The sequence below is a fragment of the Microtus oregoni genome, unplaced genomic scaffold, assembly GCF_018167655.1.
Source record: "Microtus oregoni isolate MIOR12 unplaced genomic scaffold, Mior012 000018F_ref0000195, whole genome shotgun sequence".
Classification (NCBI taxonomy): Eukaryota; Metazoa; Chordata; class Mammalia; order Rodentia; family Cricetidae; genus Microtus; species Microtus oregoni.
In genome coordinates this window covers 32,325,623-32,340,957 of record NW_024543077.1, presented here as the reverse complement: position 1 = coordinate 32,340,957, position 15,335 = coordinate 32,325,623, and the positions used below count along the sequence as shown (strand labels likewise).

The following is a 15,335-nucleotide window of genomic DNA, read 5'->3' as shown; positions in this document are numbered from 1 at the left end:
AATTCTGACAAAACCTAACAGTAGTAGAGAGATTTATCATTCCACATTTCAAGATATATTATAGAGTTACAGTAATAAAAACAGTGTGGTACTAGCAACATACAAAAAGAGAAAGACCCCAAAATGGGTACATATACTGACAGCCACCTGAAATTTGATGAAGAGGCCAGAAACACAGTGGAGAGAAGGCGGCAGCATCAACAAATGCTACTTAGCAAACTGGACGTCCACATAGAGGAGAATGACCTCAGACCAGTGTCTGTCACTTGCATAAAAAATAGCTTCACGTGAATCAAATACCATAGAGTTTGAACCCTGAAACGCTAACACTGTCAGAGGACATAGGCACTTTCATGTAAGATAAGTGCAGGAAAGGATTTTACGAGTAGGGCTCTGTTGGTCCAGGAATTGAGGCCAACAGTGGACAAGCAGACCTCATAAAGCTAAGGAACTTGTGCGCAGCTGAGGAACAGTCGAGGGAAGAGGAAGGTCATTGGGTGGGGGAGAATCTGCCAGCCGCACATTGGATGGACATAATAAGAGAGCATAGAAAAAAGTATATATATTTCTCAAGAAAAAATAAGAACAACATATATAGATAACTATTATATGTGTGTATATAAATAATATATATACACACACATATATATACAAATATATATATATATATATATACAGTTCCCAAAAGAAGAAATAACAAGAACAAGGCTCTGGCAAAGTGGTGGATACAACATCACCTTTACAAAACCCTGTAGCATCTTTACATCTCCAACAAATACTCTTGAGAAAGAGATCATAGCAACACTCCCACTTACAATAGCCTCAGACAATAAAATATCTTGGAATAAACCTAACCCAGGAGGTAAAAGGATCTCTACAATGAAAACTCCAAATCTCTGAAGACATTCAGAGATTGTCTAAGGAACTAGGCAGTATGTGACTTAGACGGCTCAGCCATCACTGTAGACAGTGCTTGTGACGGCTCCCCCAATGCCGTACTGACATTTCATCCCTCACATGGCAGTGTTAAACTGGGAACTCTGGGAAATAGGATCACAGTAATGCCGACCTTGTAAAGAAACCCCAAACTCCCGCCCTTCACTGCCATGAGAGGGTGCGGCACCTTTGATTCCAGGGCCGACTCTGGATCTGCTGGTGTCTGGGCGGAACTGGACTAATCTAGCACATGACAGTCAGAAGTGTGTCCCTGCTGTTTGTACACAGTCTATGGTATTTGGTTGAAGCAGTCTGAACAGACAAACACACGCTCAGCATATGACACAAGTACCCGCTAATATACTCATAGCACAGAAACAGTCATGGGCAACACATGAATAAGTGAGAAAGTCATATTCCAGGAAGACTTCAGTTCTAAAAAGAGGCAGCCAGGCATGCGCATGGGCTGAACAGAAGTAGTCTAACTTTAAGCGTAAAATCGTCATTTAAACAAAGATGACACAATCCAGACTCTATTCAAAATGTTAGCAATACACAACATCCAGTTAAAAAGACTACAAGTCACAAAGAGAAATGAGAAAATGACCTACAGTCAAGAAAAGAGATGGCTACTTGTCCTAGTCAGGGTTTCTGTTGCTGTGATGAAACACCATGGTCAAAAGCAACCTGGGAAGGAAAGGGTTGATTTAGCTCACACTTCCACACTGTAGTCCACTACTGAAATCAGGACAGGGGCTCACACCAGGTAGGAACCCGGAGGTGGGAGCTGATGCAGAGGCCATAGAGGGGTGCTGCTTACTGGTCTGCTCCTCGTGGCTTGCTCAGTCTGCTTTCTTACAGCATCCAGGACCCACAATGACGGGGCCCTCCTCCCTGGATCCCCAATTAAGAAAATGCCCTATGGAATTACCTATAACCAGACCATATGGAGGCATTTTCTCAGCTGAGGTTCCTTCCTCGAAGATGTCTTTAGCTTGTGTCAAGTTGACATAAAACTAGCCAGCATACTGCTAGACAGACCCCCATGTTGTCCAACATTCAATAATTAACAGAATTTAATAGAACTTACTCGAACTTTCAAATAAATATATCCAAGGACATGAAGGAAAAATATGATCATGGAAATTAATCAGAATCTCATTGGCAAAATTGACATTGTACAATTAAGAGAAAATACAAACGCAAGAAGAAAGAGGTATATTATCTGAAATAAGCGAGCCGTGGAAAATGAGAGGGAAATATTTAAAAATCAGAACAAAGCAGCCACAAAGAAGATAATTCAGTATCATTCAGTATCCAAGTTGTGAAGAATTGCATGCCTTAAACTCAGAAGATGGGAAAGGGGAAGCGCAGAAGAAAAAGATGGGGAAAAAAAGGCGGATCTCTGTGAGTTTGAGGCAAGCCTGGTCTACAAGAGCTAGTTCCAGGACAGGCTGGAAAAGTTACAGAGAAACCTTGTCTCGACAGACAAAAAAAAAAAAAAAAAAAAAAAAAAAGAATGCTACAAATGAACTTGGCGAGGCCTGGTGATTCTTGTCCTCTCAGCTACTCAGGAGGCAGGGGCAAGATGGTGCTGAGTTTTCATCCTGCTTAGGAAACTTACACCATGTCTTTAAAAGGTCATATAAAAATAAAAGGCCTGGGGGTACCGCTGTGGGCTAGCCTTGACTAACGTATGAGCAGTTCAACCTCCAGAAGCCAACCTCCAGAAGCACAAATTCAAAAGGACAGTCAAAACACAGAGAAGACAGATGTCCCCCTCCCATGTAAAAACACAGAAGACAGATGTCCCCCTCCCATGTAAAAACACAGAAGACAGATGTCCCCCTCCCATGTAAAAACACAGAAGACAGATGTCCCCCTCCCATGTAAAAACACAGAAGACAGATGTCCCCCTCCCATGTAAAAACACAGAGAGAAGACAGATTTCCCCCTCCCATGTAAAAACACAGAAGACAGATGTCCCCCTTCCATGTAAAAACACAGAGAGAAGACAGATGTCCCCCTCCCATGTAAAAACACAGAGAGAAGACAGATGTCCCCCCCCTTCCATGTAAAAACCACTCAGAAGAAAATAGACTAAAATCCCCAATTACAAACAAATTATTAAGTTAGTCAAAAAATAAAATCCAAGGAAACAAGGCCTTCTGAACACAGCGTGACTGACGCACGGATGAACTCACAGAGACTATGGCAGCAGACATAGGACCTGCCCAGATCTGTATCAGACATGATCTCAGCTCTGAGAGAAGTGGACACAAGCCTCCGCCCCTCACCCCGAAGCTATCTCCAACTGATAACCACTCACAAATGAGAAATTAGTGCTCTCCAAATAAATAAAAATAGGTAGATAGAGAAAAAAATAGTAGCCAAATGAAATACAAATATTGCCAACTGATTTTGGGTCCAGGCAGAGAAGTGGAGGGTGCAGTCTTCAGCAAGTGGTCTGAGAAGTGAGTGTACACTTGCAAAGAAAATAAGATGAACTCACAATAGTTTGTGGACTTAAAACCTAACACGTCTATAGCACAGCACAGCACACACACACACACACACACACACACAAACCACCACCAACAAAAAAGCCTATATATGACTTCAGGATTGTTGGTGACCTTTTTAGGTCCAACACCAAAGGCGTGCTCAGTAAAAGACTGCTTGTTCTCACGAGAATTAAAAGCTCCGCTCTTTATGAGACAAATAAAATGAGATCAGGCACTGGTGTGGAGAAAACACTGTAATGGCTTGGATAAGAGCTATAACCCATGGGCTGGAGGGATGGCTAGGTGGTTAGGAGCACTGGCTCTTCTCCCAAAGGTCACGAGTTCAATTCTCAGCACCCACATGGTGGCTCACAACCATCTGTAATAGGATCTGGTGCCATCTGCTGGAATGCAGGTGTATATACAGGGAACTCATCCCTAAAATATAAATAAATAAAAAATAAAAAAAAAACAAAATAAAACAAAACTAAAATCCAAGTGTACAAAGAACTCCAAAAACTCAATAATAAAACTGAAGTATTTGATTAAAACATGCAGACTTTCCCCTCACTGTGGGAGACTCAGAAGGCGACTAAGCAGTTAAGAAAATCATCATATGGCATTAGGGAATTACAGGTTAGACCAGCGCTCAGATACAGCATAACCCAATAGAATAGTGGACAGTCCAAAGCCCCAGATGGAGTTGAGTGTGGAGCGGGATCCTCCTGCACGTTGGAGGTGAGAACACAGGTGATGTAGTCACGTTGGAGACAGATTAGCATCTTCTTACCCAGTGAACACACTCTTTCTCCACAATCCAACAACGTCACTGCTTGGCCACCACCCAAGTGAAAATGAAGGCCCACCCAGAAGTCTACACTCCGGTGTCTTTTTTGCAACTGCTAAGACTTAGGAACAACCAGTTAGCCCTCAGTTGCTGAGTGGATACACTGAGTGGATACACTGTGGTACATCTAGATAGCGGGACAGTGTTCAGCACTAGACAGAAGTGAGGTATTCAGCCCGTCTGAAAGGACTGCGTGCTGTGTCGCTCCGACTCTGACATTTTAGAGAAGGCAAAACTCTGGAGACAATGAAAGGCAGGGGTACAGGATGATGGATGGAGGTTGGCAGAAGAGGCAGGTGAACAGTCGATTCTGGGGGCAGGGAAAGTATTTTATATTGCTATAATGCTGGGTATTACACTTGTCAAAACCCATGAATTTTATAAAACCAAGAGGGAACCCTAATATAAAGTGTGGACCTTAGGTGGTCATGGCGTAGCAAACCAGTTGCATCTTGTGAAACACGGGTGTCCTTCCATGGGGTGCCGGCAGTCTGGGAAGCTGAGAGATTGCAGTCAGGATGTCTGAGGACTCTGCAGCTCCCGCTCAATTACGCTGTGAACCCAGAACTCATCCCGAAATGTCTTTTGGAAATACGAACTACACTCTGTCTGTAAGAGGCGCAGTTTAAATATACATCTGTATGTGACTGATAGTTTGGAAATAAATGAAGAACCATAACTTGGCAGAACTAAAAGGAGAAATAAGCCACAACACAGCTGGGAGATTTATATTCTTAGCAGGAATGGATTATGCAAAGACAAAATGAATCTATGTTTTAAGCATGGTCCACTGAACAGAGACTCAGAAATGAGGACATTCCTGTCACGTGCTTATGGGACATTCACCAGGGCAGACTGAGTAGAGGAGAGTTGAACAGAGGTCGAGACTTGAAATTCTACAGATATATATCCCAGTTGCCCTGGTATTACGTTTTTTTTTAAACAATAAAGTTGTTAAATAAAATAAAATTGTGGGAAAACTCCCACGTATTTGGAAACGCATCATTGTTAAGTCACCCATAGGGTGGAGAGGAGATTGAAAAGGAATTAAATCTATTTCCAGCTCAATAAATGCTACAATATATTAAAATCCTGAAATGAATCTTTCAATGTAAAATAAATTATATAGACTTGAATCCTTGTAGCAAAAACAAAGCTTAAATTGGTCACCCGATTTCACCTTAAACTAAAAAGGAAAAATTAATCCCAGGTAAGACGGACATAAATGATACAGAAAAGGGCATAAATCAATAAACCAAAGCAAGCAGTGCAGTTTAAAATGACCTAATAAGCTGGTTGTGGTGGCGCACGCCGGTAGGATTTGCTGAAGGAGGCAGAGGCAGGAGGATCATGAGTTCGAGGCCAGCCTGGGCTAAAAAGACCTAATAAAACTGAGCATAGTGACAGATGCCTGAAATTATACAGCTCAGGAGACCCAGAGTTTGAAGCTGTCACAGACTACACACAAGGAAAAATTATCTAAAAACTAATAATCAAGAAAATAACTCAGCCGGGGGTAGTGGCGCATGCCTTTAACCCCAGTACCTGGGTGGCAGAGGTAATCGAATCTCTAATCCGAGGCCAGCCTGGTCTACAAAGCAAGTTCCAGAACAGTGAGGACAGTTGCACCAAGAAACCCTGCCTCAAAAAATAAAACATAAAACAAAAACAAAAAAACACACCAAGCAAAACCACAACTCAAATAGATAGATGAACATGCAGAGAACAGCTAAAAGCTCGCTTTAAACTCTAGGTTGGGTTTACGGTTGGCTCATTTTACGTCACATTCTAAACCTCTCACAGGGTTCTGTGAAGCTATCTGCTTCACCTTGTGGCTTTTAAATGGGCTTTGCCTTGAATTAATGCAAGCCTATACACACGCATGCATGCACGCACATACACACACATCTTAAATATGTATGTATATTTATGCGGTATCAGTTTCCATGTAAATATACTTAATCAAAATGCGAATTCATTAAAAAAAAAAAAGAAAACCTCCTTGAAGGAACGATGGAGATGGCTCAGTAAAGCGCTTGCCATGCAACCCCAAGAATCCCAGTTCAATCCACAGGACCATGTACTTAACAGACAAGAGAGGAGACATGAAGACAGCATCCTGGCACTGGGGTTGCAGAGACAAGGTGAGTCCTAGGACTTGCTGGCCAGTCTAGTTGAACCCATGAGCTCCAGACTCAGTGAGAACATGTCTCAAAAACCAAGATGGCAAGCGACTGGAGAAGAGAACCAGTGTCCTTCTCTGGCACATTTACACACGCGTGTGCCCAAACACACTACAATCCCCGCAGAGGCATGCAAAATACCTAAGTTATTTTTTTAAAGTATGTCACTGAGTTTGTGACAGCATATTTGTCATTATTTGTCCTCTGATAATTCATCCAACAATTCCGTGATCTTTTTTTTTTTTTTTGTAAGGATCCACGAAAACTGAATCTTAAATGGGGGTCTTTGTTCTGGGAATATTGAGAATCACTCACTTGGAATATAATAAATTTACAGGAGGATTCAACGACATGGTCAAACAAACAGACTCCACTTAATGTTCCTCTGCGTCAAAAAAGCAAAAGCTAGAACTTGCATAAATACAATCCGGACGTATCTGAAGGTCACCAACAGAACATCTGGCTCAAGGGACGCATACAGCGTGTGGCTGTCCACTGAGACAGCTCCTATGCGTTCATGCCTGGGGCCGGGTTCTCAGTGCTAGGTCGAGAAATAGCATGGCTAAGTGCAAGGATGATGTGTGAGATTCTGCAAGCCAGGTCCTCGGTAACCAGGTGGTTTAGTTTTATGTGCTAAAAAAACAAGGCTCCACCACGGACATGGTAAAAAAAAAAAACACACACACACACACACACAAAACAACCAAGTGGGGATCTTCAACCGCCTGGAACCAGAGCTGCTCTGAGTCGCTCTCCTTCCCTTTTTCTCTGGAGTGTCTCCTTAACCTAGGAATATCAGATTATTTTAAGTGAGTTATGTCTTAAGACTGTCGTTATGAAAAGACGTATAAATTCAAGGTTGGCAGCCATCATCCGGGAGCCGGAAGTTAGAACTGTGACGTGCGCCTTTCTTTGGCTGTGAAAGCCTCTCTCGCGTGTCGTGTCGTCCAAGTCGATTGTCTCCCGTGGCCCTCGCAGGCTTTCCCTGGCCGCTCCCTGATGAGGGCAGATACTGAACTGAGTCTTAGTTCCTCCAGTTCCGGAGCAAAGTGAGACGTAGCTTCTCTCCAATTAGTGAAGAATGAATGATCTAGAACCTCAGACCCAATTCTCAAGGCACGTGGTGTCGCGTGTTGCATGTTCACGTGATTAAGCCTTTTAGCAGCTGGACTCTCAAGCACTCGCCCCTGACATAGGACAGCGAAATAGTTTCTTTCCTTCCCTCTACATTCAATTCAGGCATTATGTTACACAGTGAAACCAATTCAGCTCCATCAGAACGAGTAGGGAGTGCAAACAGCAGGAGGGAATTAAGTGCTGAGCATTAAATTAACCTCCAGGCAGCAGTGTCTCTAATTCGGAGCCTTGAGAAGCAGCACCGCTCTTGCGCAGAGATGCAAGAGAACTCGGAGTTCAAATGCACCTGAACGCTAGGACAGAGACAAGAACTCGGAAAAGTTGGCTATTTCGAGCTTACGGATTCTTTCATGATGCCGTACTCTGTACGTCTTAGCTAACGAGTTATCACATCTGCTGCCTGTGGCGGATGGGACAGTGGTCCGGGGGAGGGCGGGCTCACAGAAACACATTTAAAAGCTCCGGACTTCGCACTCACACAACGGCACCTCCTCCTCCTCAGTGCTGGGCTGTTTTCAGCATCCATGTCCATCTCTGGCTTCTGGCCCTTCCTTAACTTGAAACACCCCCCCCCCCACACACACACACACACTCCTTATCTGCACCCTGCACCCTCTCCCCACTTCCCTACTTACACCAAAGACTGTCTTCAAGGATGGGGAAGCCCTATCTCCTCTCTACAAACTCCAGAATTCCCGAGCCTCTAAAATTCTCATGTCTAGACTATTGAGCTTGTAAGTGCTCTCTCCTGGTGAGAACATTCCTCATGGAGAACATTTTTTTCCCCTTTCCCTTTCTTTTCTTTGACACAGAATGTTTCTTCAAAGCACATGAGGAAGGATGTTTCTAATGTCCGCTCTCCAGAAACCTGTGTGTCTTCAGTGTTTTGCATGCTGGGCATAAGCAGTGGATTTGATGCTATTCGCTTTGTTCAGACTGTTCATATACAAAAGCTTCTGCAGAGTTGGAGAAGCGGACTCGGGTTAATGTTTACAACGTTCTGATGATACACAGAAGACACACCTCTACTCCACAGGACTCCCTGGCATCCCTGTGTCTCTGCCATCTAGATTCTTGGCTCTGTTTACCTTCCGCCCCTTGTGAAAAATGTGTGATTTCTCTACTCTTCATTTTAAGAAATGAATTCTTAAAATATAGTGTTTTGCATACCACAAGCTATCTGGAGTTATTTACTATTGCCAAAACTCAACATGCCGATGCCTCCAATCTGGTGCATATTCTGCATTGTACATTTGCTATGGAACATGGGCCCTAGTTAGCAGAACCCTAGAATCCCAAGGCAGATGGTGCTTTAATTAGAGAAGGAAAGCGGCTGTCCTCTGCCTTCTGAGCATCAAGCTGGCAATGATGGGGAGAACTACAGGACAAGCAGAAGCGGTGAATGGCCCATGCCTTCCCGTTCTGATCACTCAGACGCTAACAACCGAGAGAACCCCGAGTCGTGAACACATGAACGTCTGGGAATCTCCCGAAAACCTGTGGGAAGGTCTCAAGAAACCACTCGCACGACTTGGTCCCAATGTTAGCATCTAATACTAAATACAGGAGAAAATGAATTAGAATTCCCAAGCCCTATAGACTAATTTGACATAAATCTCCAGTAAAATTAAAGGCATGAGCAGGCAAGGCTGGGGTGGGGCAGAGGTCTGTATTTCTACCAGTCGGAAGCTGACTGGTTCCCTCGGAGTCAAACCCGGAGGCTCTTTCCCCACAAGGCACTTGATTAAACTTTCCTTTCCTGAAATCCTTAGCGAAAACACGGACAGACTAGAACAGTTTAAGCGCCGAACTCCCTGACTCACTAATATCTGTAGGGACCCAACTATATTGGCAATCTCTTTTCTGCCTTCCTCAGTTCTTTGGAGTTCAGCAATGGGCCTGAAAGTGGATGGCATTAGCCTCATTTTACGATCTGTGGAAGAGTGCATACCAGGCTTCAAAGTTCAAACCTCCAGAGCCTTTTCTAGCGTGGCCCAGGCTCCTCACTGCGCAGCCTTTCCACCAGGCCTTGGGCTCCTAACTGTGCAACCTTCAGCACGAAAGGACCCGTGCTGGGCGTTCTCAAATGTGGAGAATTAACACAATGGCTGTCAGAATCAAAGTTGAAATGTTTCTGTTAACGTGGAGATTAAAGGTTTAAAGAGAGAGAAACCAAAAGAGAGAAAGCGGTCCACTTAGGAAGCACGAAGCTGCACAATTTAGAGATTAATAAAGTTGACTTTTGGTAGAAAGTCGTGTTCTGACTGTTCACAATAAAACCGCTGTTTAATCAATTTTGGTTTATTCATTAAAGACAAGCCTGCTGTGGCTTCTGAGCACCTATATGTACCGTGTGAGTTAACGTTTCCCTCCTCACAGCTGCCAGCCAAACAGACACAACTGTCGCTTCAAGCCTTTCCTTTCTCTTTTCTCCTTTCTTTCTGTATTTTCTTTTTTTTTGGGGGGGGGAGGGGAGTGAGTGGGACGGACTGCAGATGGAAGTTTTAGATTTCCTTTGCAAAAAGAAGAATTCTTGCATGTAATTCCAGAAGCCGGGAGGTTCTTGGCTAGGGCAGGACTGAGGAGACACAGGTCCCCAGAAGCCCTTGTCAGCATGGCCTTGCTGACACAAACGGGAAGTTACCTCCAAACACACAGGGAGTTTTCTGACATAGAAGTGGCCAATCAAAACCTAGCTTCTACCAGAAGTGAGGTTTGGACAGTCTATTGAAATTAACAGGGCAGGCAGACCACTAGACGAAAGTACTAGAAAGTTATTAGAAAGAAGAAAAGGGTCAAATCTGAAGTTAGACTTTGTCCAGAACCATTCTGCTTAAATAACGTTAGTCCCCATCTATACGGGCACGAGAACTATCTCGGGAACCATAAACAACCTTCATTCGAAGGAAAACCAGATTATTTGCCTGCTGATGTTGCCACAGTAGAAATAGACGCTTTAATTCCCTGAAATTGTACCTCAAAATCTCCATCTGATATTTAGATGTAGCAGTTTCTGTGGCTAGTCACTAGTTTACAGTGTGGTATTACCGCCAATAAAGGACGGGGAGGGGTCAGACGGGAGACAGAAACTCCCTGCTTCTCAGAGCCTTCTCTGGCGGCTGAGGAACCTAAGGGTCTACTCTTCCACTTCTTTCTCATTTGCATGATTTCCCCTCAAGATTCAGCCTCCCACGGCTTCCAAGAGTACAAGGCATCAATACTTCGCTCGTCATGTGCCACTCAGCACAAGCCTGACAGGTTGGCGTGCGCCTGTAGCGGCCTTGACCTGAAACCCTTCATTCACTTTTCAGGTGGGAAGGGAATCTGCACCCCACAAAGAAATACTTGAATTTGAGGGCTGAGAACAAGATCGGGAGGGCGGAGCTAGCGGCTCAATTAAGGACCTGGGTTGTGAGGATGTATCCGGGACAGCTGTGAAATGTTCCATACAATTAACTCCCTCAACTCCAGCTTTCCTGGCTTGGAATGGGAAAAGGTCACAGCAACCGAGCAGGACACCCACCTCCCAGATGTTCACTTACCCTACACAGGGGCGGCGTAGCTGTGCAGCCATCGCGGGTCTGCACGGCCTCGGCGTGGGTGCTCGGCGAGCCTCATGCCCCTGGCCGTAGCCGGGGCTCCCGGGTCAGGAGCTGCTCCGGGCAAGGCGCTGGCGTCAGGGTAGGAGCTGCAGCCTGAAAGGGCGCTGCGTGGCGTCAGGGTGGGAGCGGCAGCCTGAAAGGGCGCAGCGTGGCGGGGCTGCAGGGACAGCGACTCCGCCGTCTCGTGAACGCCAGCTGGGTCAAGTTAGTGGCCACTCCCGGAGGGCGGGCGTCCTGCGGCCGTGCCCCCCGGCTCCTCCTCCTGAAGCCCGCCCTCCCCGCTCTGCTCGCGAGTTCGCGGCCCTCACCGGGTGGTATCCAGCAGGTGGAGCCAAGGGAAGCGGCGGCTACTGAGCACGCCCTCCGCGTTGGTACCGCCAGGGGCTACTCCACCCAGCGCCAGAAAGATCCAAAGGGCTGGGCCACCGCTCGCACGCCGGTCCCCGGCACGCGATATATCCCTGCGGCGCCACCTCCCCAGCGGGATCTAGATCATCATCGCCGAGTACGAAAGCTAAGTGAGCAGGCCGCTTCACTCTCCCGCCCCACCTCCCCGGAGCCACCTGGGCTGCGACATCACCTGATCTCCGTCCGCGTGGGAGCAGGCGCGGCACGCCGGGTGCTGCAGCTTGGCGCCAGCTCCGCAGGTGACCTCCTGCAGCCTGGCCCTCCCCGAGAAGGCTCCGCCGCCCTGGTGCCGGCTTAGCAGGAAAACTGTTTTGACCCCAAGACTCACCCCTCGCAGCTCTACCCTGCAGACTCCGCCCGACCAAGGACTTGGCACCGTGAGAGAGCGAAGCAAAAGTGCTCCGGAGTATTTACAGATTTGAAAATGCATCCGGTCTTGCACTTTTCTATCCTCCCATCCACAACGATCGACACGCTTGTTTCTCAAAACAAAATATCCTGAAAGACCATTTTCTTACTCTCTAACGATGCAGGGACCTCCAAACATGGCCATTATTCAGTTAGACCTTGCTGTCGCTCGCTTCATGTGATGCCTGCATCTGTCTCCGAGATTCCCAGCGAGAGCAACAGCCCCAAGAGAATGACAAAAGAACCATTATTTTAGCCTGTTCCACAATGGATTGTCAATGCAAAATTCATGCCTCGAGGGAACCTCACTGACAACTCTTTTGGCTCCTTCGCATTACAGAGGAACATGCTGAGGCTGAGACCTGCCTTAGGAATGTGGGGGACACAGAACTAGGTGGATTCCTGGGAGTCCACAAGCCAGCCAATCCAAAGGGTAGTCTTCAGGTTCCACAAGGGACTCTGTCTCAAGGGAATAAGTTCAAGAGTAGTTGAAGACACCACCCGAGGGCTTCCTCTGGCCTCTGCATGAGCACACTCCTGCACCCCCCACAACTGCATGCACACACGCTTGCACCCCCTCACCTGCACGCACACTCCCTACATACCTGCATGCACACACTCCAGCACACTCCTGCACACCCCCATCTGCATGCACATATTCCCCCCACACACACCTGCATGCACACACCCCCATCTGCATGCACATTCCCACACACCCCCACACCTGCGTGCACACACTCTCCCACACACACCTGCATGCACACACTCCCACACCTCCACATACACCTGCATGCACACACTCCCACACACTCCCCATCTGCATGCACATATTCCCACACACACACACCTGCATGCACACACTCCCACACCCACGCAACCGCCATCTGCATGCACACACTCCCATACACTCCCCATCTGCATGCACATATCCCCCACACACACCTGCATGCACACACTTCTCACACACCAGTATGCATACACTCTTGCATCTCCTACCTGCATGCACAACCCACACCTGAATGCAACACTCCCCCATATCTGCATGCATACTCCTGCAGCCCCACACAATTGCATGCACACACACCCACATCCCACGCACCTGCATGCACACACTCCCACATCCCATGCACCTGCATGTACACACTCCCGCACCCCATGCACCCGCATGCACCCCTACACACACACACACACACACACACACACACACACACACACACACACGGAAACCCTGAAGCCTATAGGCTTGCACCAGCAGGTTCTCTGAAGGTTCAGTTCAGTAAAGAATCGACCCTGAGAACAGAGGGGTTGGGAAGCCGTCAGACCTAGGTCAGCCTGAAGAAAGTCAGGTGCCTTTAGTTTCTGTTCCGTGTAAATCAGCTAAGGTAACTTTTACCTGAAAAATACTGTAGCTCAAACATGTAAATTTTGTCATTTAGTGTGACCAATGGCATCAGAGTGTGAACATCATTAAATTGATTTGTTTGATAAGCAATTATTTTAATATACAAAATTGATTGTGTCTAGATGGTGCATGTATTCCCATACATTTCCGCTGAATAATTAGGATCCAATGCAAGGCTCTACCTTGAGGCTCAATTCCTGTAATATTTGCTGGCCCTTGCCTTTCTCAGCTTTAAGGTTCAGTCAGTCTGTGTTGCTATGATTCTAAGAGATCGCTAGGCCACACTCTGAGTGATGGGTGTCGGTCCTTGAGAGAAGAGAAAGAAAACTGTGGTTGTGCATCCTAGCTACTAGGGCAGAAGAAGAAAGTGGGTGAGGATGTCTCTGGCCTCCATCAGAAGGGCACCCCAGACGTGGGCATAAGGCTTTCTTTGTCTATGTGTGTGTACAAAGTTGGAGGGTGTGTGTGTGCACCTGTTTGGGTGTGTGTGCCCATGGCTGTGTGTAACAGTGTAACCAAGCTCAGAAGTCTACCTCTGCTCCTCTCCACCTTCTGTTTCCCTGAATCTTGGACTGGTGGATTTGGTTAGACTGACTTGTCAGCAAGCCCCAGGCTCCTCCTCTCTTCAGCACCCCCAGCCCCCAGCACGGGAGGATACAAGCACACTGTCACACCTGGGTTTTTACATGGGTGCGCAGGGTCCCAAATCGGGATGTATGTTCACACAGTAACGTTTCACCCATGAGTGTGTTACCAGTCCCACATACATGTTATTAATCTTGGCTCTGTTCAAGACCACAGGGACCGTCTTTACTAAGAGTTATCCACACTTAACCTCCTGCCTACGAGTGAGGCCGACCGTGGAGGAGCAGGTCTGTCGCCACACTGTGACTACGAGGTCCAGAAGAGACCCTCCCTCCCCTCTACTTCAAGCTGTCAAGAACCTTAGGTCTGATAGGGATGGCCAAGAGTTTGTCTTTGAGCCTGTGCCAACGCCTGGAAGCCAGTTCTGAGGCTCCCCGGAGTTCAACACAGCCAGGCCTCTTGGCACAGCCCACTTCTTTTTTTGCCTTCTTCACATCCAGGAGCCCAGTTCCAAGGAGGTCCTGACAGAGGGAGCCTAGTCCTATCTCTGGACTGGATTGGTTTTGGTCAATATAATGAATCCAGATAAAGGTGGCTGCAGAGAAGGTGGCGCCCTCTGCTGCTGAAGCTTGAGACTATTCTGTTGTGAACTTTTCTTACTTGCCACGATTTTATTCAGATTTGGAGGAGATCCCCAGATACCGCTGTGACTGGGTGACTGACACACTCTGTCGAGCACTAGGCTAGAGTTCTGTGATGCAAAGCTTTACAATTCAGGAGGAGAAATGGTGTGTTGATCCTTTAAAAATATTTATTTTTTGTGAATATGGATTTTTGCCTGCATGTGTGTCTGGGCATCCCAACCATGCCTAGTGCTTAGAAGAGGATGTCAGATCTCCTGAGACAGGAGTTCCAGACAGTTCTGAGCTGCCATGGAGCCCGAATCTCTGGAACAGCAGCCTGTGCCTCCTCTCCAGGTGCATGGGTGGACTCTTCAATGTTTTCTGCAGCCTAAGAAACTGTGTGAGTGTAAAAATGCCGTCCGTCCTTCCTTCCTGCAGACTTTAACTCTTTCCACCCCTCCCTGTCGACCCTGTGCCCAAAGAGGGTTCAAATCTCAAGGCCAGCCTGAGTCACATGGCTGAGAGAGTCTTGTCTAACACGTTCACAGAGTCAAAGGCCAAAACATCACTTTACCTGATACTTCACAAGGGCCTAGGTGTGTGTGTGTGCACGCGTGTGCGCTATGGATATGAGACATTGCTAACACCAAAGAAATATTAAAATGGTCATTACTGCCAAATATACTATCTAGGTGCCATT

At 46.7% G+C, this 15,335-nt stretch overlaps 1 protein-coding gene across 4 annotated transcripts in view; it reads right to left on the bottom strand.

Annotated features, from left to right (window-relative positions):
* The window catches only part of LOC121459042 (small membrane A-kinase anchor protein-like), a 60,021-nt gene that overhangs the window by 9,053 nt on the left and 35,633 nt on the right, over positions 1-15,335 (bottom strand). For 2 of the 4 annotated variants that reach the window (XM_041668542.1, XM_041668539.1), the window contains exon 1: positions 11,150-11,734. The exons of 1 other annotated variant lie outside the window; for it this stretch is intronic. The gene's annotated coding sequence lies outside the window, so the exon portion shown is untranslated. Of the gene's footprint in view, positions 1-11,149; positions 11,735-12,135; positions 12,274-15,335 lie in introns of those variants that run through there. One more of the 4 variants, XM_041668541.1, reaches the window with a different exon arrangement.